The sequence below is a fragment of the Eumetopias jubatus genome, unplaced genomic scaffold (genome assembly GCF_037043125.1).
Source record: "Eumetopias jubatus isolate StellerSeaLion01/CBP00866 unplaced genomic scaffold, mEumJub1_p1.0 scaffold_8, whole genome shotgun sequence".
In the NCBI taxonomy this organism is placed as follows: Eukaryota; Metazoa; Chordata; class Mammalia; order Carnivora; family Otariidae; genus Eumetopias; species Eumetopias jubatus.
The window spans coordinates 106,312,756-106,339,147 of record NW_028274814.1 but is presented as its reverse complement, the minus strand read 5'-3'; the positions used below and the strand labels follow the sequence as shown (position 1 = coordinate 106,339,147).

At 38.5% G+C, this 26,392-nt stretch overlaps 1 protein-coding gene and 1 pseudogene across 1 annotated transcript in view; one reads left to right on the top strand and one right to left on the bottom strand.

Annotated features, from left to right (window-relative positions):
- Window positions 1-26,392, bottom strand: part of TMTC2 (transmembrane O-mannosyltransferase targeting cadherins 2) — a 390,535-nt gene that overhangs the window by 321,897 nt on the left and 42,246 nt on the right. The gene's annotated exons all lie outside the window — the stretch shown is intronic.
- On the top strand, window positions 337-25,179 carry LOC114210970 (small ribosomal subunit protein eS25 pseudogene; annotated as a pseudogene).

The following is a 26,392-nucleotide window of genomic DNA, read 5'->3' as shown; positions in this document are numbered from 1 at the left end:
TGGAAGGTTTATTATTTCCTAGGCAAACTCAAGTAAAAGTCACAATTTGACTTGCAGTTATGCATTTTATTAAGAGTACAATAATAAATTACTCAAAAACACTTAAATTCTAATGGGATTCACATCCACACACAAAATTAAACTCTAGCAGAATTTTAGACTTAGGGTAACACATAATTTTCAATAAAAAGTCAGCCTATAGTCATCCTGGTTCTTCAGATTTTGATACAACTATATTAAAAGAAAACAAAACTCAGCCACGAAAATAAATGTTCTTACATCACTTCTCACACTTATGCTCCAGAAAACATGGAAGGAAAGTGATGGCTTGAACACATGCAGATTCTAGGTCACCGTCATAATTGTTTGGTAGCTGCACTTAAACCTCTACATCTCACACCGCTGGCTATTATAGCAACCCTGCCAAACTCCAGTGCCCCTCAACTGGCCCTGGAGAAAAGGAGACACCTGATGAATGGTGAGCTGCGAATTGAGCTGGACATGGTGTCTCAGTCCCGCCTTGGCACTCTTTGGGATCTACCTACCTGTGAGACTGTATATTTTTATATGCTCTCTAGGCCACACGGCAGCTAGGCAGACTCCGCCCTTGGAGAAGAGGTCTCTGAGGGCCCACACCGCCCGTGGCTGGGTATGGAAGACTTGTCTGGAAAAAAGTATCAGCCCTCCCAATTGTCACACTCTATGCCACATTCAAAACAGCGTTATTGGTAATTCAGCAATATGATCTCCATTGATGCCTTACTCTCTCTCAACTGGTTCGGATCCTAGACAAAAAACTATATATAGACTCTCAGAACCTCAACTCCAATGACCAATAAATATACAACTGCAGAAAATCCTGCATCAACACTATAAACTAAGGAAGCATCCCTCTCAAGATGCCAGAAATGTTGAGGAATTTATCCTGGATATGTTGCATATGGAACCTAATTAAAAAGACATTCAGGGCCTCAAAAAACCAGCCACACCTCCAGAAACCTACCCAGTGTTGTGGGAAGTAAACAAACCATGTTTGGCAGAATTCCACTAACAGATCTTAATCTGCAGAGTTAGGAGCTGGAAGTGTGGACAGGCCATGGGATATTGGGCACACACTATTTAGCATAACTCAGAGCAGCTGTGTTAGAAGGCCCCATAGTCACAAAACCCTTGCAACATGGGGGAAAAAAAAAAAAACAAGTGTGCTAGGGTCCTTTCCTTCTACTGCAAGCTGAAGTACCAAAAAGGGGGTTGGACACAGCCATAGTACAAACCTGGCTCTGAGATCAAAGCAAAAACACAGACCCAAGTGTGAATTCTCTCCCTACAGATACACTAAATGGCAGAGGGAAGATAGCAGACACAAAACTCCTCTGCTGGACTTTGTACAGCTCCATCATCCTCTCTGCCTAACTTCTAGAACCTTCCACGGACAGTGTTGATTTTTACCAACTAGCTCTCCAGCACGAGTTCTAAGAGAAGGAGCCTCCGGGTAATCCTGTAAGACTGCAGGATAAACTCCAGTTCTGAACAGACCTCTCCTTTTGGGAAGAGGACTTAGCAGAATAAATAAATAAACACACACACACACACACACACACACACACACACACACACACACACTTTGAAACATAGAAAACATGAAGAAAACTTACTTAAAGATTTCAGGAAACCAATTCTTAACCTCACCTTTGTATCCTTACTACAACTTGAGAAAACATGGCCTCTATGACACAGGAGATCTGAGAGAGCAGCATGAGATTTTGCAAGACGAGCTGAGGAAGGGGCAGGATTTAAAGGTAGCCGGGTTTCTTTCAGGAAACAGTTTAGCAGAATTTAAATCCTCAGGAAGACAAAATAAACAGCAGAATCAATCAGCAGAAAACAAACTTCTTCCATTCCAAGGAAAAGAAAAAAAAAGAATCAGATGAAGAAGGAAAAGCAAGATATGGAATAGAAAGAATAGAAACCCATCTACACGTGACCTTAAAAGGGACAAAAAAGATGACAAGGGAGAAAATATCAAACATTTGTGGGGAAGAAACTTCCCCAGGCTGATGAAAAGCTGAAGGAATAAGGTAACACTCAGTAACAGGCAAAGTATTGAAAATTGACCAAAGTCTAGCTACATCCTAGATCATCTTTGAAGTGTAAGAATTTTTTTTAAAAAATCCTAAAAGCATCAAGACAGAAAAATGTAAAAACTACACAGGAGGAAGATATCAGACTGGCTTCAAATTTTCCCAGAAGTCAAGGACACAATATTTCAACTCAAGAATAACAGACTCTCACAAGTTGTTCATTTGTGACTGAAAACAGAGAACAGCAATAGGCTAGGGTCCTTCCATACTTGTATGCAAGGGCAGCATTCAGACACATACAAAGCCAATAGAAAAATTTTTAAAAAAATAGCTACTATAAATGTTGCCATAAAAGGGAATGCAAAAGGCACAAGTAATTCTAAAGAATATAAATGTATGAAAACATAAAAACAATAATAATATGCCAAAAGAAATGGAGGGAGAAGAATGGTAAAAGGAAGTAAAACTGAGTAAATGCTGTCAGTTTTAAAAGAGGATATCAATATATCTTTTCTTATATCAATAATGAATAGGAAAATATGTTTATGGTTCTGTAAGAACTTAAGGGAGAACCAAAAAGGAACCAAAGAAACGCATTCCTCTGAAATCACTTAAAAACGAGTATTCCAAGACAGTGTCTTAGAATGAAAAGATAAGAGGCAAGTAAAGATACACACAGGCACACAGAATACAGAGGGGCCCTTAGTGTACACGATAAAGGGAGGAGTAAGGCAGACACACATATATAAAATCTATTCTATGAACAAAGGTAAGGACTGTCAAAAGAATACCCACATATGACATCTGAGCATACTAAAATCTGTGGTGTTGGTGTTACCCTTAAACTGTAAGCAGAAAATCTGCAAACTAGGGAGGTTTCATGTAACAAAAAATAAAGAACTAAATACATACAATAACAGAGAATGTAGAAACCTAGCAGGGTAGGAAATAAAGCTCTCACTTTTTGTCCATTTAAACAGGCAAAAGAAATGGATATTCAGAGAATTTGAATATTACGATTGATAGGGTTACTTTAAGGAATGTATGTTAAGTTCTACCCTCCATGAAAGGTACACCTTTCATTGTTAAGGAGTATTCTGAAAACAAATCCTCCAGCACTATTTTTAAAAGGAAGCCTTTCTTTTATCACAACAAACCGAAACGATAAATTTTCTTTTTTTTTTAATAAATCTTTTATTTATTTATTTGACAGAGAGAGACACAACGAGAGAGGGAACACAAAAAGGGGGAGTGGGAGAGGGAGAAGAGGCTTCCCGCGGAGCAGGGAGCCCGATGCGGGGCTCGATCCCAGGATCCTGGGACCACGACCTAAGCCGAAGGCAGATGCCCAACGACTAAGCCACCCAGGCGCCCCAACGGTAAATTTTCAATGTGAAAAAAAGAACTTGCAAGTTAAATATTACTTTATCAAATGATAAAAATAAGTTGAAAGTAGAAATAGAGAACATGAGAAAATGATAAAATTAACACGTATGCTTTGTTGCAAGTAGTAATGAGAGGCAAATTTCTAACAAAATGCTTTCATTTCTAAGCACTATAAGGTAGCAAAAGTTAAGTAAGCATTCAATTACGTAAGTTAGAAATATAACAAGAAAAAAAACAAAGATATAAAGATCAAGTCAGAAATTGATTATAAGACAGAAAAAAAATGAAAGAACTGATTAACACATCCAAGAGCATGCGTTATGAAATAAAAGTATATTAAAGATAGAACCCTCTAAATCAGTAATTCTCAAAATTTACTGCACCTACAGATTACTTGGGGAAATTATTAAAAACATACTGACTCAGCTGCAGAGGATGATGTCCAGGACTGTCGCTTTAAACTAGTACCCCAGTGGTTTAGACACCTGTGGTTTCAGGACAACACTTTGAGAATTTGAAAAAATGTCTTATACTTAGCTCAAGTCTATTAAAGACAGACAGACAGATAAAAGAACTCAGTAAGGAGGAGACACAAAAACATGCCAAGATTTTTCAAGTTATAAGAAAACACCATGCACCACTTTATCCTAATAAATTTAAAAGACACAGAGATATAATTTACTTTCCAGGAAAAAAAAATTATTCATTAAAGAAGAAAAATAAAACTGAACAGATCAATAGCCACAAAGCAATAAAAAGCTGTCAATGAAATACCTCGTAAAGAGAGCCAGGCCAATATCGTTACGAAGATACAGTCATACAAACCCAAGGGACAGATGCTTGTGTCATATAAAATGTTTCCGAGAACATAAAAGCTCCCCAAATGATTTTATGATGCTAGCATAATCCTGACAAATACAGCTTAAAAAAAGAAAACCACAGTCCAATGATGAAACAAGTACAAAAATAAACTACTTGCAAATAGACTCTAGCAGTGTATTAATATATCACCCTGTACCTATGTTGGTTTTATTCTCAGGTGCAATATTCATTTAGTTACAGGGAAATTATTAGCGCAATTCTTTACATCAATATGTGAAGGCAGCAAAACAAATGAGTAACTACATTTTTTTAATGGAAGCTGTCTGTTAAAGACAGCAGAGTGAAAACACATATTTACCTCTGTTCTCTCACAAAACCCCAGTGAAACATCAGTGAAAAGATTTTTTTCAAGAGGTGTAAACACTCAAGGACACCTCTTTGTTGAAAGGCCACACTTTACCCATATACTCATAACACCTTTCTGTATCACAGTATTTAATCATGCATTCAATAAATGTGTATTAAAATTAGTCTGTGTCAGTATGTTAGATATTTTTAACTTTTCTCCTTCCCCCAGAAAGATCATTAGCTCCCTAAATTAGGTGCCCTGTCATCGTACTGACCACCATCTTGTCATCCTGGTCAGCTCACTGGGGTGCAAAAAGTATTCGTCAAAAAACGAAAAGAATTAGAGAAAAGGAAGAATCTATTTGTTAAAAAGGAGCATTTACAAAAGAGGGAATAGATCACCAACAAGATTTTTAATTGAAAACACAAATATATTCAAGAACTCAGTGTGCATCCATATCGCTCAGCTGTCACTACAAAAGGATTTTTGGGGTGAGACTTCCATAGGACGCATACTAGCAGCGTAAGCCAAGGCAAGCCAGCTTCAGGTCCTGGCCCTGGCTCTGCCAGACTAGAACTCTCCGACAGCTTAAGAGTTCAAAGCCTCTTGCCACTTTGGATCATAAAGCCTTAGAAGTTTCTCTGTGTCTGGGCTTTCAGTGCTGATGCTGAAAATGTTCCAGCCTTCTACCTATTTCCCACATCACAAGGCTGAGTATGCTTCAAATTTTAGCTGGCCCCCTCCTGGGCTGCACACTTCCCACTGTAGGCTTTCTGGAACATCCTAACAACTGAGTACCCTTATCTATGTCTGCACTCTCCCATTCCTGGGAAGAATCCCAACGAACTAAGTTACTGTGTCTCTCCCAATTTCCTGTTTTTCATCAACTAAATGTCCTTAAGAAAGAAGATGGTGTTGATTCAGTGCCTCCCCCTGTGATGATCCTTCCCTAAGCCCGGAAGAATGGACAAACATCTGCCCAGTGACTGACCACTAGCTATATTTGTTTCAACTTAGTTCCTGTACTTCATTTCCTCCTCCTCAGAGGAAACGAAAATAACAGGGAATGGGTTTTCCGGCTCTCTGCCCTTCCACAGTTGCATTTGTTAGCTTACTTCTTATAAAGATAATTCTTCTAAAACGATCCTGACAAAAGTACCAAACATGGCAAAGGGTTCCTCAATATTCAGGTAATGTTCCCTATATCACCATGTCCATTTCCTTCACCAATTACCCCATGCGCATTGCAGGCAATACTCTTCTAGCTCCCTGGTCTAGAAATCCTGGTGGGCTCATTGGGATTCCCTCTTCTTCATCCTTACATTCAATCTCTCAAGACTTATCAAAGGAAATAATGCCTTGATTGACAGGCAAGGGGAAAAGAGGTTAAGTAACCAGAGCATTCCTCTCAGGAAGAGACACAGGGGGTGAGGCTGGTGTTATGTATGTGGTAAAGACCAAGATGCTCTGGGACAAAACGCTCCCATAGCTCTACAGTACTGCATAAGCATTTGAGAGAATGGGGACAAGTGAGGTAAACAGGAGAGAAAAGATGCCCAGCAATGTGGCAGAAGGCTGGAACCAGAGTAGAGACAGAAAGAAGCCATCGATGAACATTCCCCAGAGCAATAAGAACGGAGGGGATTTTTAAGGCTGAGATTTCCAAGGGTCCACTTTAAGTTGTTGCTGTATTGTATCGCAAACCCCTGGCTTACATCAAACCCGCATCAACGTCTGTGTACCCAACACTAACATCAGTGGGGCTCTGATAAATAATGAGGTCACTTTAGCCAAGCAGGTTCCCAGGGTGTGGAAAAGAGACGTCACAAGCCGACACACTGTGTAAAAGAGATCCATCCAGAACTCGGCAAAAGCAGAAATTAGAGTTGGCAGTGCCTAGGGAAATGTGAGTTTTCTATGAATCCCTAAAGACAGGAAGGTCACAGGGAATTCCGCCATATGTAGGAGAGGAATTCAAGCTAACAGTTCTTGGAATCTCTGAGGCCACAGCTTGGATGGCATGTGTCTCGCTGTTGAGCCATCTCCATTTCAAGCAACACTGTACTCATCCCAATCCTCACTGCCCTGCAACTGTTCCTACCTGATCAGGCTTGCGCCTCATTTTAACAACAAACCATTAACCGTTACCAAGCAACATGCCATGCCGGGCAGAGAGATAATTATGCACATTATATCAGTATCTCCTTTCACATTCAGTACAACGAAAAATACACTCCGCTCTGTAAGAGGTAAGAAAATGGAAACTCAGAGAAGTTAACAAACCTGATTAAGATCACAGTGCTGCTGAGTGGGAAGGATAAAAACTGAACTCATCTGCTCGAGACAAAACCCTTGCTCCTTACTGTTCACTTACTGCATCCTCAAGCCAGGAGGTCCCTTTCTATAGGTGAATGCTTAGCTTCTAACTCCTGATTTGCCACTGAAGGCTCTCTAAGAAGGCTTAGCCACAGTACGAGCTAATACCCAGGAAGGAACAGTTTTAGTAGATGATTTAATATTCTCCCAAAGCTAAGAAAATAGAGTCATTGAATGAAAATCTGAGCATATGTACACATTTGGTTTTGTTCGGTTTGGTGTTTTTGGTTTTTTGGGGTTTGTTGTTGCTGTTTCACACTGGTTGTAAATAGACAGGTATGGCCAAATAATGATCAGAAATCTTGCTAGGAAGATGCCACAAATATCTTGGGGGAGATTCAACTAAATGAGAGCTCCTCAGGAATGCTGACTACACATTTTAAAGTAAGAATTAGAAAGCAACCCAGTTATTTTCTTCATATTGTCACTTCCCAAGTTTACTTGGTTAGTTTGTCTTTCCTAATCCTGAGACCTGACTTTGGACAAAGTAATAGTGTGACTTGAATAATGAAGAAATTAGAATGAGGAAAGGAAAAAATACAGGAAATAATCCAGTGGCATCACTATTCATCAGATAGTTATTTTAAATACACTTCTCTAAAACTTAGGTTATTGAGGTAACCCAAAATCTTTTCAGATAATTCTGTTTGCGTTTAGCTTAGAAGAATTTCAAAGGTTTAAACACAATCACATTTATCCAAATCACTTTATATATTAACTCCCAGGTTTCTAATCTATAGGCATTAATTCATCTAAGCATAAACTTGAGTTGATATTTATAAATTATTGACAATTTACAAACTAGCTTTTGAGCTGTCATCTAAAAAAGGGCACGGCTTCTATATGTTACCAGACATTGGAATAATTGTCCATTACTTTTTTTTTTAACTTTTTACATTTCCAGCCTTTCACAAAGCAAGATTTTCAAATGATTATTAACAAAGTTTATAATATATCAATCAAGTACTGGAATTTTGTCAGTACTCAAGCTAGAACTCAGTGCTTACATAGTAATCACATCAGATAGCTACCCACACATGGGATCAAGACCTCAATGTTACATTTTATCCTCTTCACATAAAAGTGCTTTTGTATCATTCTTGGGAATTTTTCCATAAAGAGCAAAGGAAGTATTCAAAATTTACAATTAGAATCTTATCTCTCCTTTAAGATAAATTTTAGGCAAGCCATTTGAAGGGGGAAAAGTTACTTTAAATTCTTAGAACAGCTCTTGGTCATTTTATGTAACAAAATAAAAACAAGTTTTAGATATTCAGCAGGGCTCAAGGCATTCTTTTCAAAAGGCTGTTTTAATATACACCAGGGCACTGAGACACATTCTCTTGAAAAAATGTTTAAAAGATATAATCTGGATTTGCCTACTAAAGAGGGTTCTTTCAAACAACAATGATGATAATAATAATAGTAAACACTCAGCTTATACAGCATTTTATAATTGGAAAGAATGTTCCCATTTTCTATTTCATTTAATTGATGTACCACCATGGAAGCAAGCTAACATCATCAACCTTATTTTACCAATGATGAAACTGATGTTCAGAAGTTAAGACCAGATAAGACTTGAAAGGTGAAGCATTATTCTATAGATCCCAATTCTTGACACCCAACCCAGGATTCTTCCCTTATGGCCACACTGCCTCCTAGAGTGATGTCATATATAGTGATTTTCAAATTCATCTTAAATGTTTAAGAAATGGGAAGCTCTCCTGGACATATACTTACACCAAATAATACTAAAGTAACCAAAATTACTTTATGGTATCTTCAGGGTTTTTATTATTGTTCCAACCTATTCTTACTATGAAGGATAACATGCTTTGAGTTTACATTGCTGTTTGAATGGAAAATAATTACTCCATAGCTTTACTTTCACACATCCAACCTTCTATATGTCTATACTTCTATAAAATAAACTCTGTCATAGATAATTTCATAAAATTAATAATTCAAATCTATCATTCTAGATTTAGGATCTATGCCTAGGAAGGAAACTGTATAAACAGCTACATAAGTTAATGCCAAACTCTTTTTCGAAGTTTTATACCAAGTTACACTCACACTCCCAATATATAAGAATGCCCATGGATCCATATCAGATCTTGGTAAGGTCAATAATGTTGTAGAATAGTATACAGCAGTATAAATTGCCCATGGATCCATATCAGATCTTGCTGAGGTCAGGAATATTGTGGAATAGTATACAGCAGTATAAATACGATAGAGCTACATATCACAACAAGAATGAATTTTTAAACATTACATTGAGGTTTTTAAAAGGAAATGACAAAAGCCTTTATAGAGGTCAACAAAGTTCAAAACCAGACAAATGTAAATAAATACATGGTAAAACTACTTTTAAAAAAACAGTGGAATAATAAACACAAAATTCTAGATGGTTTTTTCTTGGTGAAAGCAGAAGTATGGAATTTGGCAGAAGTACTTACATAATTATATTTTACCTATATTCTTTTGTAAGTATAAAATAATGTAAAATTTGTATTATTAAAGTGATGTGATAACGACATCATACAAGCCTTCACATTGCAGTAAAATCTTCAAACACTATTTCTGCCAAAATAGTCAAGAATTTTGATCTTCCTAAGAGTCTCACCTAATCCTTTGATATTTCAATCATACTCTTTTGAAGGGTCTCTCTTGTCATTATCATGGTGATAATTGCCTGATCCAGTCCTGTCATACCCCATTTGTCTACAGGTTTATGTGCTAACTCAGATCTTACTGAGCCACTTGCACTCACTTCATGGATTCCTGCACCCTTTGCAAGACTGTGCATTTTGCATTGCATTTGCATGTGATTTTGAGATGTTCCCAAAAGACAGCAAAAGACTTATCTACCTGATGCCAAAGAGTGGATCGACAAATCACTAATAAATATTCTCATGTTTTTGAGAGCAACCTCATAGCTGCAGGAATTGTGATAATAAGCACTAAACAAGTTGGATTCTTAAACATTAAGTACAATTCCTAACCTGTACATAGCCTCAGACTGCTTTTCAATAAACTGACCAATGAGAAACTAATGAACTGCTGGCCCCTCGAAGTTGCTATAAAGAAGGTAAAGCCATTTATATGGAAAACTCTGTAAACATTCAAGTTCACTTAATCATATGTTATATTTTAAAGAAACTTTATTCCTGAGCAGATTGCAAGAGAAAGCAATTACACAAATGAAACAATATTTATTTCCACTTAGAACCAAATGAACAAAGCACATCATGACAAATGATAAAGGAATACTTCACTAAGCATGTCCCAAAGATCACTGGAAGAGGTTCTCGTTTGCTTCCTCATTAACAGAGTCCCAGTGGATTAAACTGCAAGCTCTTCAAACTATGTTGAAAATAGGATTCACTCATTTTCAACTTTACAGAAACATAACTACATTAAATAAAGTTAAGCTAGGTAGGTACCTATGTAAGCCATGCCCAAACTGAGAATATTTGGGGTTTGTCCTGTATTTTCTTTGTACCCCTGGAAATCAGGGTTTTATTTTAGGAAAAGAAACTGGACTAAAAAAGACGAGAGGTTTAAAGTACTTTTAAAAATTGCAGTATTTTTATAATCACCACTAGTGCACTGATTCGAATTTTCTTCACAGAGAGAAAAAGGCCCTGGAGGCAAAGGGCTCAGTTAGAGCCATTTGGGTGAATGCTCCGGTAGCAGTGTGATATCTGGATTGGTAGGTACCCATCTGTGTATACAACCAGCAGGACCGTCACTTCCACTATGTGGTAGATTCCTTTCAAAAACAAAACAAAACAAAAAACAAAAAGGGTAAATGCTGCGGAGCCCAAGGAAAATGCTGTCAAAATCCACAAATGCCCCCACATTCAACAGAGCTGATGATTATTGCTAAAAAGCTCCCCAAAGCCAAATCTCCCCAGGTTCTCTATCTGCTTACTTTGTTTATATCCTATCACTGTTCAGGATACTACGCTGACGCTAATTATTCAAAGGCAGGAAGGAGGTCTGTATATTCCTTTGTCCCATGCTGTGACCAAACCTGGAAGCAGTAATACCTGCCAAAGCCACGAAGCCACATCAGTAAGGTGAAATCCTCATGCAGCTTTACTGGCAGGAAAATTACTCCCAAGCACACCCAACCTCCTCTTTTGTAAAGAAAATAAATGCATGCTTTCCCCCCCTCAATTCTCTGAAACGGACTCTAGTAACCTGGCTACTCTGCTAATCAAGGACTTTTCTGTCCTTGGAAGTATTTCATATCCCTCAAAGTCCTGACGTTCCTACTTGGGAAAATTATAAACCATTATATGTATGGGAGCGGTATTGGGGGGTTAGGGTTATTCATTTTTTTTCAAACTTTACATGCTTTTATTAATAAAGAGAATATACTAAGCATCTAACCTAAGAAGTGGGAAAAACAAAACAAACCCAAAGAAAATACAAGGAAATAATGGCCTATGACTAGATAGTTTTATAGATAATGTCACCATACATTCAAAGGACACATAACTCTAATTATACACAAATTCTTTCACAGAATAGAAAAAGAGGAAATGCTCTCTCAACTCATTTTTTTTAAGATTTCAGTTCTACTGGGGTATAACTGACACATAAAATTGTAAGAAACATAAAGTATATACTGCATGATCCCGCTACTCATTTCATGAGCTACTGTAACCTTGACTCCCAAACTAGACAAGGGCTGCCTAACCTCACTTGTGAGCACAGATATAAAAGTTTTGTAATAGAGGTCTGTCTGCTCTATTTTACCACTTTACATTTAGTATTTACTTTTTAATTGAGTAAAAAAAAAAAAACCTATTTTTTAAGAAAAATTAAAAAATTAAACTGACCAAAGAAAGCAATGATACATACACAAAAGTTAGCTTTGAGGATGAAGGTAGATGCAATCTTAAAGCATTAAAAGTATGTCAATCAGGTCCATTAAAGTTACAAATGACAGAAGCCAACTCAAACTGGTTTACACAAAAAAGAAGAATGTATTGCCTCATATAACTCATGATGTATTCAGACTAGGCTGTCAGGATTCTGTATTTCCAGCCCAAACTTGGCCTTTGTCTCAGGAATGATGAGAGTTCCCACCAACAGCAGGCCATCTTGCTTATTACTCCTAGCTAAGAAATTCTGGGGCGGGGGGTAAAATGTTGGTCTCCTTTCCAATAATTCCAACAACAATAATAACAAAAAATCCAATAATTGGTCTCATTTGACCAGTATTAGTTACAGACTGAGAATATAGGAGAAAAGGTTTCCCAAATGAAATTCCATATACTGTAAGGAGAAGAGAAGGGGGACTGATGCTGGAGAAGCACAAGCAACAAGACAACCACAGTCAACTCCTGCTCAGTACCTTAAAAGGACAAAGGAAAAACACACTGAGCAGTTCAGCTCACCTGCCCAGTGCTTCCTCTGTAATAAGGTGCCCAGCAAACAGAATTTAAAGATATTTGTCTATACCACCAAGGAATCTGAAGAATTTTTCACTCAAAGTGACTGCAAGTTGGAATGTTGGCAGGCATTCCAAGTACAAGAGCAGACCGATGGGGCGCCTGGGTGGCTCAGATGGTTAAGCGTCTGCCTTCGGCTCAGGTCATGATCCCGGGGTCCTGGGATCGAGTCCCACATCGGGCTCCCTGCTCAGCGGGAGCCTGCTTCTCCCTCTGCTTCTTTCTCTCTCTCTCCCTCTCTCTCCCTCTGTCTCTCATGAATAAATAAATAAAATCTTTAAAAAAAAAAAGAGCAGACCGATGAACTTCGACTGTGAACTCCATTTCGAGGAAGCTTTCACTTGTGAAAGCTGCTCATGGATCGTACTTGGAAGAGAATTATGCCTCATATGACACCTTTGTTGGAGATGCTTTCTGTAGCTCATTTAACATATCCTCAAACACACCTGTTGAAAAGGACATGAGTGCAGTTGTCCTGGACTTTGATATTAAGTATCAGAAAACCCAATTTCCAGGCCATGTATATTCAGGAGTGCTTTTTCACATTCCAAAATGATACACTATTGCATGAACTGACTCAACTGCAGTACTTCTTTAAAAGTATAATCTAGGGGCGCCTGGGTGGCTCAGTCAGTTAAGTGTCTGACTCTTGATTTCGGCTCAGGTCATGATCTCAGAGTGGTCAGATCAAGCCCCGCGTCAGGCTCCCCACTGGGTGTGGAGTCTGCTTAAGATTCTCTCTCTGCCCCTCCTCCCCCAATAAATAAATAAATAAGTATAATCTAAACATTTAATTTGGAAAGTTTTATTCTATCAATAAATTAGCAGAGCCTATTATGTTAAGTAAGAACTATCTACTTCTTATAATAAAAATTGTTAAGCCTGACACCCCCTGAGTTCTTTTGTTGTTTTCTTAACACAGTGAATTAAAGTACTCGTGAGAAAAATCAATAATGGAATATTTGTTTCTCGAAAACAGAGTGCATTTAAAACAATGCAATTACTCTTGATTATTATTCTCTAAGAAATGCCTTAATTTCTCCATCTTCTCTCAACTTATTTCTGATAAACAAAAAGCAGAATAATGGAAGTATGAGCAAATGTCATTCCTTTGGGGTACCTTCTAGATAGGTTGATTCCCAGGCATAAATCTCAATCTCCTGATTCTGGTGACATCCCCATTTGTTCCTTCATAGATGTAACTAGGATCCCAGAACGTCCCAATACATGGCAAAATATGACCTACTCAGACTCTAGAGAATCTGCTCAGTGACGGCTCTAACTCCATAGAGCTTTTCTAATTAACATAGTACAATTTATTTTTACCTGTATTTCCCTAGGAGGGCCAACAACTTTCATCACCATAAGACATCGGCTGACATTTGAAATCAATTAACTTTTGCATCAAAAAACTAGAAATGCATTTTAGAAGATCTTTGAAAATTTAAACAGCTTTACACATTAATCAACTGGGTCTCCCGGAGATTTTAGTATGCCTATGGCTATTTCACAAAAGAGACCTAAATTTTCAGAAGTTATGTGTAAAGTTTTCCTACCTTCTTTGAAAGAAACGCGCTTTTGAAATTTTCTTTTTTTATAGATCCTTCTTGATTCAGCAAACAGAAATGAATAACTATTTTGCTAGTCAGATCTCTCCAGTCAAAATTATTAAGCCACACAATATATAAAACACTGCCTAATATGAAAAAGTAGTTATAAACCCTTATTATAACACTGTATTTACTTTTCAACTTCAGCCCTCCACACAGTAAAGCCACATATGAGAAATCATCAAAAGGATGTTTACATGTGGTCATTCTTGTTTTTACAAAACTTCTTCCTTCGTTCAAAAAAAAAAGCTGTTTTGTTTTCAGCAAGCAAACTGGCATAATAGTATCAAGACTGCAGCAAGGATTCATATGTATACATACAAAGATTCATATGTATACATACAAGGATTCATATGTATCCTGGATGGCACAGTCAGCTAACCAACCGACTGGGTTTCCGCTCAGGTCAGGATCTCAGGGTCCTGAGATCAAGCCCCTCATGGGGCTCTGCACTCAGCCTGGAGTCCCACCTAGGACTTCCTCTGACCCTCCCTGCCATTCCAGCCTACACATGTGCTTTCTTTCTTTCCCCCCTCAAATAAATAAATCTTTAAAAAACAAAACAAAACAAAACAAAACAAAAGACTGCAACAACAAATGATTTCCTCCCTGTACATTTAAAAATAAATAAATAAACTTTACACAGTTAATCTATAGAGTTACTTGGCTCCTGGGTGTAGGAGGGAAACAGCGAGGAGTAGACAAGATAAGCAGCTGACAGGACCAACTCCATATCTGGTATTGCCCAAATGCTTCTTTACTAGAAATGAAAAACCAGGAGGTCACCAAGGTGTATGCCTCTATTCTGCTGGCTTAAGAGAGCAGTGCTCGTTCAAAAAGATGATGAAAAGACCCAAAGAGAGAAACTCTCAGCGTAGCAGCCCTCAAGGACGGCAAGCACAATTGATGTAGGTGACTGGAGCCTGGCGCCTAATGACAGCAAGACAGTAACACCTGATGTGGGAGATTTCAAAGCCAGTTACATCACCTCCCAGCACAGCTAGAGTAGGAATAAAGAGAAGACAGAGGAGATGTGTCTCAATGTATTGCTAATACAACCCCCCAAAGTCTTAGATTATTATTCATAAGGTTCATTGCTCCTATTTAAAGCAGAACCGTATTGTAGTATTTATTTTCTTTAAAGTTCTAAATCCTAGATGTTGTCTAATTTCTACTAAGGTATATGTTGATATTACAGAGTCACACAGTCCTAATTCAAAATAAATTTGCGGGATGTAGTGGTTGGTTTTTATGAATTCTTTAAACCAGTATACCAAAAGAGTGGCTAGCTGCTCCCAATTTTATGCTCACCAGAATATAAACAGCATATTATTAACTCAGGATAATCTCAGCCATGAGATTCTTGTAATCAACTAGCGAGAACACAAAACGAAACCTGCCAATAAATGAAGAAATTTGAGTCTATGGGGGAGTGTATCTAGTTAATAATTCTTCTGTAAAAATGTTTAATTTTACCAAAAACAAAACAAAACAAAACAAAACCAGACTGCAAATTAAAATGGAATGCCCTTTTACTCCTGTAAAAACTACAGTAATTTTGGAAAATTAATAGCCAATAATATTGGTTGGAATAAAGCACATATTCAAAACACTCTGGAGACAATGAAAATTGGTGCAATCCTTTTTGAAATAGCATGGAATTCTGTTCACCCCTTTTAACACAAACCTATCCCTAGAAACACCCTAAATATGTAAGGATCAAAAACACATATCCAACTCTATACAACATACTTGTTCATAATTCCAGATACTCTGTGTAAAAGGGAAAAGAGAAAAGCACTACAAAATAGTAATAGTAGGAGCCAGTGTCAATAAATTATGGAAATTCATATTTTAATTATGTATTATATTTTATAAAATAGTAAACACTGGCAAACTTGCTAAAACCATACTTTCAATTTTTCCTTCTTTAAAAGGACTAAAAATGGTATTCAATGTGTCATAGAATTTAATATATTCATATGTATCCATATATATTCATGTATATGAATATATTTATACATTCATATGTATATTTGTGTACATTCATATTTTCATATAAATAATACTCATATTAGGCATGATTTCAAGATTAGCCACTCTAACCTATAGCTTTTCCACTAAGAAATGATTTACAACAGTTTCAAAATAACTTTTGAACAGTTTCCAAAATAACTTTATACTTATTATTTCAGAAACCTAGAATTATACACCATTCAGCCTCTAATTTTAACATTACTGCAGAAATTTGTTAACAAAAACCATAATTCTTATAGCTCATAGGTAGAAATTACAGGCTCTGGCTAACATACACATGAAAAGATGCTCAACATCAGTCATCATCAGGGAAATACAAATCAAAACTATAATGAGCTATTACCTCACACCAGTCAGAATGGCTAAAATTAACAACACACGAAACAACAGATGTTGACAAGGATGCAGAGAAAAGGGAACCCTCTTACACTGTTGGTGGGAATACAAACTGGTGCAGCCACTCTGGAAAACAGTATGGAGGTTCCTCAAAAAGTTAAAAATAGCACTACCCTGGGGAGCCTGGGTGGCTCAGATGGTTAAGCGTCTGCCTTCAGCTCAGGTCATGATCCCAGCATCCTGGAATCGAGTCCCACATCAGGCTCCTGGCTCAGTGGGGAGTCCGCTTCTCCCTCTCCCTCTGCCTCTCCCCCTACTCATGCTCTCTCTTTCTCTGTATCTCTCTGTCTCAAATAAACAAAATCCTTTAAAAAATTATTTAAAAAAAATAGCACTACCCTAAGACCCAGCAATTGTACTACTAGGTATTTACCCAAAGGATACAAAAATATTGATTTGAAGGGATATATGCACCTGATGTTTATAGCAGCATTATCAATAATAGCCAAATTATGGAAAGAGCCCAAATGTCTATCAAGTGATGAAAGGATAAAGAAGATGTGGTATACAGGCATGTGTGTGTGTGTGTATGTATATATATATATACATATACATATATATACATATATATAATGAAATATTACTCACCCCCCAAAAAGAATGAAATCTTGCCATTTGCAATAACGTGGATAGAGCTAGAGAGTATTACGCTAAGCAAAGTCAGTCAGTCAGAGGAAGACAAATACCGTATGATTTCACTCATATGTGGAATTTGAAAAACAAAACAAATGAACATGGGGGGGAAAAGGGAGGCAAACCATGAAACTGATTCTTAACTACAGAGAACAAACTGAGGGTTGTGGGGGGGGATGAGTTAAACAGGTGATGGGTATTAAGGAGGGTAATAGTTGTGATGAGCACGGGGTGTTATGTAAGTAATGAATCACTAAATTCTAATAATAATAAACCTGAAACTAATAGTATAAAGTATGTTAACTGAAATTTAAATAAAAACTTAAAATTAAAAAGAAGAAGAAGAAGAAATTACAGGGTCTTAAGTCACACATGCATTGGTGTAAATTCCACCTTCACCACTTGACCTTGAGCAAGTTATTTAACTTCTTTTTAACAGTCTCCTCATGGAAGAACTTGGAATTTGTTCATTCATTATCTACTGTTTACTAAGCTCATACCAGGTGCTATAATAGCTACTATCCTAGGATTTAACTTAGAAGAAGAAAACAAAGTCACTGCCCTCGTAGAGATTATATGCTGGTAGGATAACATCTCAGAAGGCTGTGCTGAGGAACTAGAAAAAAATACTTACGAAGCCCTTTGTGAGGTGTTGGAAACAAGGATGCACTCGAAGACAGGATTGATGATAGTTATTATTATCTCACAGGACTGACGCTAGCTATAATTATCTCACAGGATTGTTGTGTGAAAGAAATGAGCTAATTCATACCAAGCACTTAGCCTTAGGTTAAAAAAATCTCTATATATCAGCTATTATTACTAAATAATTAACTTTATGATTATCTCTGATACAATCTCTATTCTCTGGCAGTGGTAGGTGAGGAGAATGAAGAATGCCAAGATTTTTTAACTCCTTTAAGAAATGATAAACCCTACAGTGCCTGGGTGGCTCAGTCAGTTAAGCCTCGACTCTTCATTTCCGGTCAGGTCATGATCTCAGGGTTGTGAGACTGAGCCCCCCTCCCCCATTCAATGGGGGCTCTGCTTGAGATTCTTTCCCACTGCCCCTCCCCCCCCACACGGACATGCGCAGGCGCTCTCTCTCTCAAATAAATAAATAAATCTAAACAAAAAAGAAAGAAATGGTAAACCCAATGTTGTTTCAGGTCACCACTCAAAAACATAAGGAAAAGATGTCAAGGTCCATCTCACCCCTTCATGTCAAATCACACATGCTAGTTTCCAACATTAGCCTGCCTGATTGGTCAGCATTATAGGAAGTACATAACATCAGTCATTCTTTGTTTAACTTTTAGAGCTCAATGATAGAAAACTTAGGAGGAACTTCATAATTTGAACTAAATACAATTAAAGGGATGAAAAAAACGAAGTGTCCTTTGTGCCATCACACAAACATCTGAATTGGCTACTGTATGTTTTTCTGTGAGAACCATTCCCTTTGTCCATCTTTTAAAAACTGCTTTAAAATAAATGGCTTTGATCTGTTATCACAATCTTAATCCTCTTTCCCCCGAGGCACTAGACTTGATTCTGCTTATATCTGCTCCAAGAGGCACAACAAGTAAGGCTGCGGGAGATCAAGAGAAATGGAGCCCACCCGGGACCAAAAGGCATGGAGACACTGGAATCTTTGTGCTGAGGCTGGGCCTCAAATTCAGGAGTTCAACTACTGCACAAAGAAAGCATCAGGGCTACAAGGTGGAGCTGTATCCACATTTTTAGACTCACATGTGAGAAGCCAAGCAGGTAGATTGTCATAAGCCAAAAAACAAAACAAAAAAAGGTTTGTTGTCTGAGGTCTCTCTCACTGGAATGTAAGTCAAGAAGGACAAGGATTTTGTTTTCTTGTTATGTGAATACAAATGAATGAATAATAGTTTCTAAAGTTGAACCAAGTCCAAGATGAAAGAGTTTGGCCGATCTTAATTGTTCCCAGCATTAGAAGAAATGATAATTATGTAGCATGATGGAGGTGTCAGCTAATGCTACAACAGAAATCATATTGCAGTGTAAATACATCAAATCAGTATGTTGTACACCTTAAACTTCCAGTGTTGTATGTCCTATAGGTCTCAATTTAAAAAAAAAAAAGTTCGGCACACTCAAGAGAAATGAGAGTGATTCCATGGTAACACGGGACCTCTGGGCAGGAAAGGAAGATATGAAAATAGAGAAGCTACACTCCACCTCCTCCGCATCCAACTCACTCCAGGCCAACACCACAGAGGCTCTACACGGAATTACTATGAAATCCGCAAAGAGTGGAATTCACTGGGGCATCCTATTTCTTAGGTTCAAATAAAATAAGAAGCTATACTTTTCATCATATCACTTACCTACCTCTAAAAATAACATTTTAAAAAATGAAGTATGTTTAAGCACAAACTATGTGCCAGGTTTATATGTTTAAAAAAGGGGGGGGTCAAATAGTTGCTATCACTAAGGATGCCCAAAAGAAAGTGCTAGATGTGTCTAAAGTTAAAAAGAAATAACCTATTATAATAATACTGCAAACAACAGCAGAATCATTGCAAGAATTCAGCCATGGGTCAACTTAGAAAGTGTCAAGATTTTATACTGGCTAACAAACCAGTAATGCACACCACACTGTATTCCATGCTTTAGAACCTTTAGATAAAAAATAATAATGCTCTCTTGAAATTACCTTTCTTTCCTACTCCTTTCCTTCCTGACATTTGGCATTATCACAGAGAAATTGCCATTATTTAGCTTTACACTTTGGTTCCAATGTAAAGCTAAAACTCCTTATGCACCACCGAGAGATACATGGAAAAAACGCTGAAACCTGAATCAGGATACAGGCTCCTATCCCAGCCCTGCCATTACCTCACGCCAAAACCCTGGACAAAGTCTTAACTCTTCTGGACTTCTATTTTCTCATGTGTACAATTAGGGTATTAATGGTAAACCTAAAATTCCGTTAAGGTTATCCAACTCTTTTTTGGAGGGAGGGGGAGAAAGTAGGTCCTTAAACTGGAATTGATGAAGAAGGGTCTCTAACATCTCCTGGCATAGAGAAATGACCACCCAGTCTATCTGCATGTGTGTGTTCGTTTTCTATTTTTTTTTTTTTAAGATTTTATTTATTTTTTTGACAGAGAGAGACACAGTGAGAGAGGGAACACAGCAGGGGGAGTGGGAGAGGGAGAAGCAGGCTTCCTGCAGAGCAGGGAGCCCGATGCGGGGCTCGATCCCAGGACCCTGGGGTCATGACCTGAGCCAAAGGCAGACGCTTAACGACTGAGCCACCCAGGCGCCCCTCATTTTCTATTTTTATAAAATAAATTACCCCAAATGTAGAGGCCTACAACAAGACAACTTTATTAGCTCACAGTTCTGTAGTTTCAGAAGTTCAGCATGACTCAGCTAGGTTCTCTGCTTAGAATCTCATACAAAACCGAAAACAAGGTGATGGCTATATTGCCTTCTTCTCTGGAGGTTCGAGGCAAGAATTCACATCCATGCTCATTCAGGTTGCTGGATTATCCTGTTTTCTTGCCACTCTGAGACTGACATCACCATGGTCTCACTGGCTCTCAGCAAGGAGCCACTAGATGCCTTCTGCGTTCCTTCTCACATGGCCCCTTCCATCTTCAACCCAGCAATGGCCTTGTGAGGAGAGTGTCTGTTAGGCTTGGAAATTCTCTGACTTCATCTTCTGCCACTGTTAAAGGAAACTCTCTGCTTTTAAAGGGCTCAACTTTTGGGGTCAGGCCCATTTGCATAATCTCCGTATCTTAAGGTCAACTGATTTGGGACTTTAATTACATCTGCAAAATCCCTTCACTATAGTACCTACATTCGTGTTGGATTGAATAGCCAGGAGAGGGGAAAGCAGGGGAGCCATCTTTAGAAGTCTGCCTATGACATGTGGTGTCTGTTCATGTGCACATGCGTGTCTCTCCCCTTCACAAAGCTGGAAGCCATGGCCATTTTTATATCCCCATTACACACATAAGTGCTGAAAGATGATGTGTCCCATAATATCTGTTCAACAAACTACCACCCATTAGACAAAAACACACATGGTGCCAAATGCTATTAACTGAGCCCTAGAAACTCAAGATGAAATAGAAATGCAATGTACTTACCTCAAATCATATAGTTTAAATACTTTATTAGACAGATGGATAAAATGTTGATGATGTTGGTTGTTTCAACACAAATGCTAGATACAAATCACAGCTAAATAATTGAGCAAGTGAGGAGAAAGAATTTTACAAATGCACATACAGTTCTTAGTTATTCCAAAACTCTAGTGTCCCGTACCTTTTACTAACAGCTACAAAAGCTCTTTTTATCACTAGAAGAAACTTCTAATACAAACAAAAAACCTCTATCTAAGAATCCTTAAACATATCCCATAAGGCTTTCAGTAGCACAATAAGATGGGCAAATAATGCTTTCTCTACAGCCAGGGCCAATAAGTATTACAATTTAGGATCAGCACCTTGAATAAGTGCCGACAAGCAAACAGAATGCCCATGTAAAGAACAGAACAAAAGAAACCAATCATTCTGCCACAGTTTCTAGTTCAGAAGGCTGAAGCATTTTGCAGGACTTCTTGAATTTAAAAGGGGGAAGGGAGGTTAAAAAATGTGTACTATATTCCTAGATGCTCTGAATAAGCCACTGAGTTAAGACCAATTCAAATAATTTATTCCTTAGCAGCTATTTGTCTGTTCTGCATCTTCATAAAAACAAAATGGTATTTTTTTCCCAAAGCATAAATAATCCCATTCTTTTGCAGGCTGATGTGACATCTGCATAAAGATAATTAATTCCTATCTTCCGCTGTTATGTATTTGTCCGTTACCAAAGGGTAAGTGGTGTTTTCTCTAGGCTCTTGTGTGCTAATGTACAATGTTTAGTGGTAATAAGCATTTTAAGCTACTGAAGAGCAGCTTCAAAAGAACATGAAATTAACTAAACATACATCACAACACTGTGCTATTTACAACCAGCTCCCATGGATAATGAAACTTCACTTAGGACACCCTATTTCTGTTCAGTCAACACATTTCAAATACTATTAAAGGGATCACTACCTGCAAAGGACCTCAGCTGATATAATTTAACTTTATCTTGTAACACGGGGGAGTTACAGCATTCTCCGTGACAGCTGTCTTTTCAGATACTACAAAAGGGTTTCTGCAACAACTGTTATCTGTCCATCTCCAGAACAACCAGATAAGATTTAACCATCCCGGGCCGCATGGCAGGAACTGCTTTAATTTGGGGTTGCCTGAACTCTGCCTGAAGAATGAAAAAATTAAAGGGCACACACATGAACAGAAGGCAAAATAAATCCCCATTGTGTTTTTCAAGATGCTCACTGGTGCCTTATTCTTTTTTTTTTTTCTTCCAACAATAAAACAGGATTCATACTCTGAGTATTTCTTCAATCCGAACCTGAGATTATAATATCTTTTGTATACAGTCTTTCACAACAAAAGGAAAGCCAATGAGCATCAGGAACCCCCTCAAATACGTATGAACTTCCTTCTTTAGAAAGTTAAATTATTAGTTTCATTAGCCTAAAACATGATTTTTTTCAGATATACAGTAGAGGACACTTTCAGAATTGAGTTTCAGATGGGAAAATAACCATCTGAGCTGAGACTTGGTGTCAGCCCCAACCTTCATCTGCCCCCCTGCTCCCAGCCACATTGCAGAGAAGGGTCACTACGTGGTGCTTTTTGACACAAGAAGTAAGTAGGTTTGCCGGTGGGAGTTCTGTAAAAGTTCACGTTACCTCTATAAATAAAAACAGTTTTAAAGACCTGGCAGATGTGCCCCTTTCTATGCTTCGCCTCCCCCACGCTCTTTGCTCAGAACATGGACCTGACAGTCCCAAGGGTAGCAACCACTCTGCAAGAATGAGGAGACATGCCCGAAGATCCAAGCCAAAAGGTGGGACATTAACAACCACCTTTGGCCATACTAGATTCATGAAGGCCTCCACAAGGGAGGCAGTGAACCCAGAATTTTCTGCATCCTCGGAGGGGAAATATAAATGTTAAGAAATACATGCAGACTGAAAGGAGAGTACTGGGATCCAAATAAAAAGATTTGTCCTGAGAAAGACAAAACTACCGGCATCTCAGTAATCACTTGCCCTGATCCCATTAATAGCAGCCACAGGAACAGATGAGAATTCCAAGGGCTTCATGCAGACCTAAAGACCCCACCTCCCCTTCTCCCCCATGTCCCACTTTCTCCCCACATACACTCACATGACCTCTTGAAGGAGAGCACACAGGAAGAAAACCCGGAGAGCCTCCCCATTTTACCTAAAGATACAATTTAATTCTTTTGCACTGCTTCTTCTGCTTGACTTTGTAGCAGTCCCTTCCCTACTATCCAGGAAGCTTAGGAGGCCAGATCAGTTAATAGAGTAATAAAAAGTTCCCATTTTTTCACACATCTGGGCCAAGATGAAGTAATTTAGTCAAGCACTGAAATTCAAAAGCAGCAATGCTACCCCTACGAAAGCCCTCCTGAGAGAGAATACAAATAAACAACTTTTACATTTGAAGAGTATGTGTAACTGGATATTAAAATAAGAGTTTCAGTTCAGGCCTCAGATGACAAATATCAGATACACAGGGAGGTATAAACCAAAATGCAAATTTCCAAGGAGGCATCACAGAAGTATTTGACCCCTTGCTGATTCAGTAGGTACAAAAGTGTCAGGTAACAGACAGACTGAGGAAAACAGGAGTGAGTGCCACCTCTTTCCCTTCAATGGAAAGGAACCTCAAGGGCGCTTTGAAAGCTTATTATATTGCCCCGGAGTTGGAAGCCACAATTTCCTAGTGTCCCCAGTCTAAGAAATATCAGGGGGCCTGCTGCCACACAGGAAAATGCTGGGAAGCACTGGACAGTTTGCCTTTCTAAAAGGATATCAAAGATGGGCAAAGATGTGGATTAGCAATGGATATGGCAAAAGAGCCAACTTGGAGCCATTCTGAACCCTTAATAAGAAGACCACCAGGCAGGGTCACCAATAGAGAGAGACTATGATATAGATCCCCAGAAAGCAAGGGCTGATGGGAAAGTGTCAGCCCAAGGGAAAAACAAAACAGTCCAGGGGAGCTGTGGTCAGAGGACCCCAGCAGGGAAGGCTCTGATGGATTCAGAGACACACCGAAGACCAATGAAAATGAGTCATCTCTGAGAATCTGCTGGATCCGAAGTGTGCAAAGCCAGTGTGAAATCCACAACCCAAAAAAAGAACTTTCCTGCGGACACTTTATACTGTCCTCGTACCTCAGAAGAGTCTATGATAGCAGCTAGTAAATGGAGAAAAAATTAGCAAGGAAGAAAGTAGTAGCCAGTAGAAGGATGCTCCAAGAAGCAGGAGCTTCTGTCTTGTTATTTGCTATACTCTCCAGCCTAGAACCATGCCTGCTAGTAGGTGTTCAATAAATATTTGTTCAATGAATGAAAGCCCATCACATCTACCCTTCCAGAACACAGACTCCCTTGTACAATGTCTACCAGAGACAAAGATTAACTTCCCAACCCTTTTTTTGGTCCAACATCTTGGCGAGGCTACAAGGGTGGCCGCTGCTCTCCCAGCTTCCCCGTGCTACCCAAGGATGACAAAGAGAAGAAAGACGCCTAAAAGTCAGCCAAAAAAGACAAAGACCCAGTGAACAAATGTGGTGGCGAGGCCAAAACGAAGTGGTCCAAAGGCAAAGTTCAGGACAAGCTCAATAACCTGGTTTGTCTTGTTTGACAAAGCGACATAGGACAAACTCTATAAGGAAGTTCCCCAACTCTAAGCTTGTAACTCCAGCTGCTGTCTCAGAGACTGAAGATTCGAGGTTCCCCGGCCAGGGCAGCCCTTCAGGAGCTCCTTAGGAAAGGACTTATTAAACTGGCTTCAAAGCACAGAGCTCAAGTCATTTACACCAGAAACGCCATGGGTGGAGATGCCCCCAGCTGCTGGGGAAGATGCATAAACAGTTCCTACCAACTGTACATTTTGGAAAATAAAACTTTATTTAAAAAAAAAGATTTCTTTCCCAAATGAGACTATAATTGCAATTTAAAGGAATTATAAGGCTTTCTAGTACCAGCGAACCTAGAAAACTTCTAGCAAGTTCTCTGAGTTAGGAAAATATTTCTTTTGATTTGTATTTTGCTAGAATTTTGCTAGAATTTTCATTAAAAACAGGGAATAAACTTTACCTTCTGAATACAGTTTAAATGGATAGCAGGAAGCACAATTTAAATTTGCATCATGATTTCATCCTATAAGTTGTACCTGTTCAATGTGCTAATTACCCAGAACATGGTTTACAAAGCAATTCACCACACATGTTCCATTTTATCTTTGTAACAATCAAAAGTACCTCTCATAGTTTGAGAGGGCTCACCTAAGAGTAAGCAGCAATACTGGCTGCATGATAACAGGCTTTGTAAAGCCAACTGTAGTACTCTTTCCAATACTGTTTTCTTTAAGGTTTTCTGAGTCAGTCTTCCTGGATTCCTATCTAGCATCTCGTGTCCACATAAAGATAGATAACCCTGGACTCCTGCCTTAACTATACCCCAGCTATTCCTAACAGATGGTCGTTTCATCCATTATTCAATTCACTTAGCCTACCCGGCTTCCTGACCAATGACTACATTTGTCTCATTAGATTTTAGCATAGGATTAAGTTCAGCAAAAATAAATGGAAATTCCAAAATAACAGTGGCATAAACAAGATGGGATTTCATTCCATCTGCATCATATACAATCCAGTGCCAGAAATGACCAGTCCCTGACAGTACAGGACCCAGACAGACTCCTATCTCATCGCTCTGCTATATTTGTGGCATCTGCTTTTGGGCCATCTTGGTCCCACCATCACATCTACCGTCCAGCCAGCAGGAAAGAGGAAAGAAAATGATGCCTATCATGTTACACACACCTCTTCTACTTACATCCCACTGGCCAAAACCAAATCATATAGTCACATCTACACACAAAGAGGCGAGGGAATCTGAGCTCTTATACGGCAGAAATATGTCTTATTCAACTTCTATAGTGTTCAATATATATCTGGCACTGTTTAAGACACTGGCCACTATGATTCTTATCATCAGTGCCATAATCATCCACAGGACAAGCATTTACCAAATACCATTCTATGTATCATTTTTAACTAAAGAGAAGACTGACTAAGG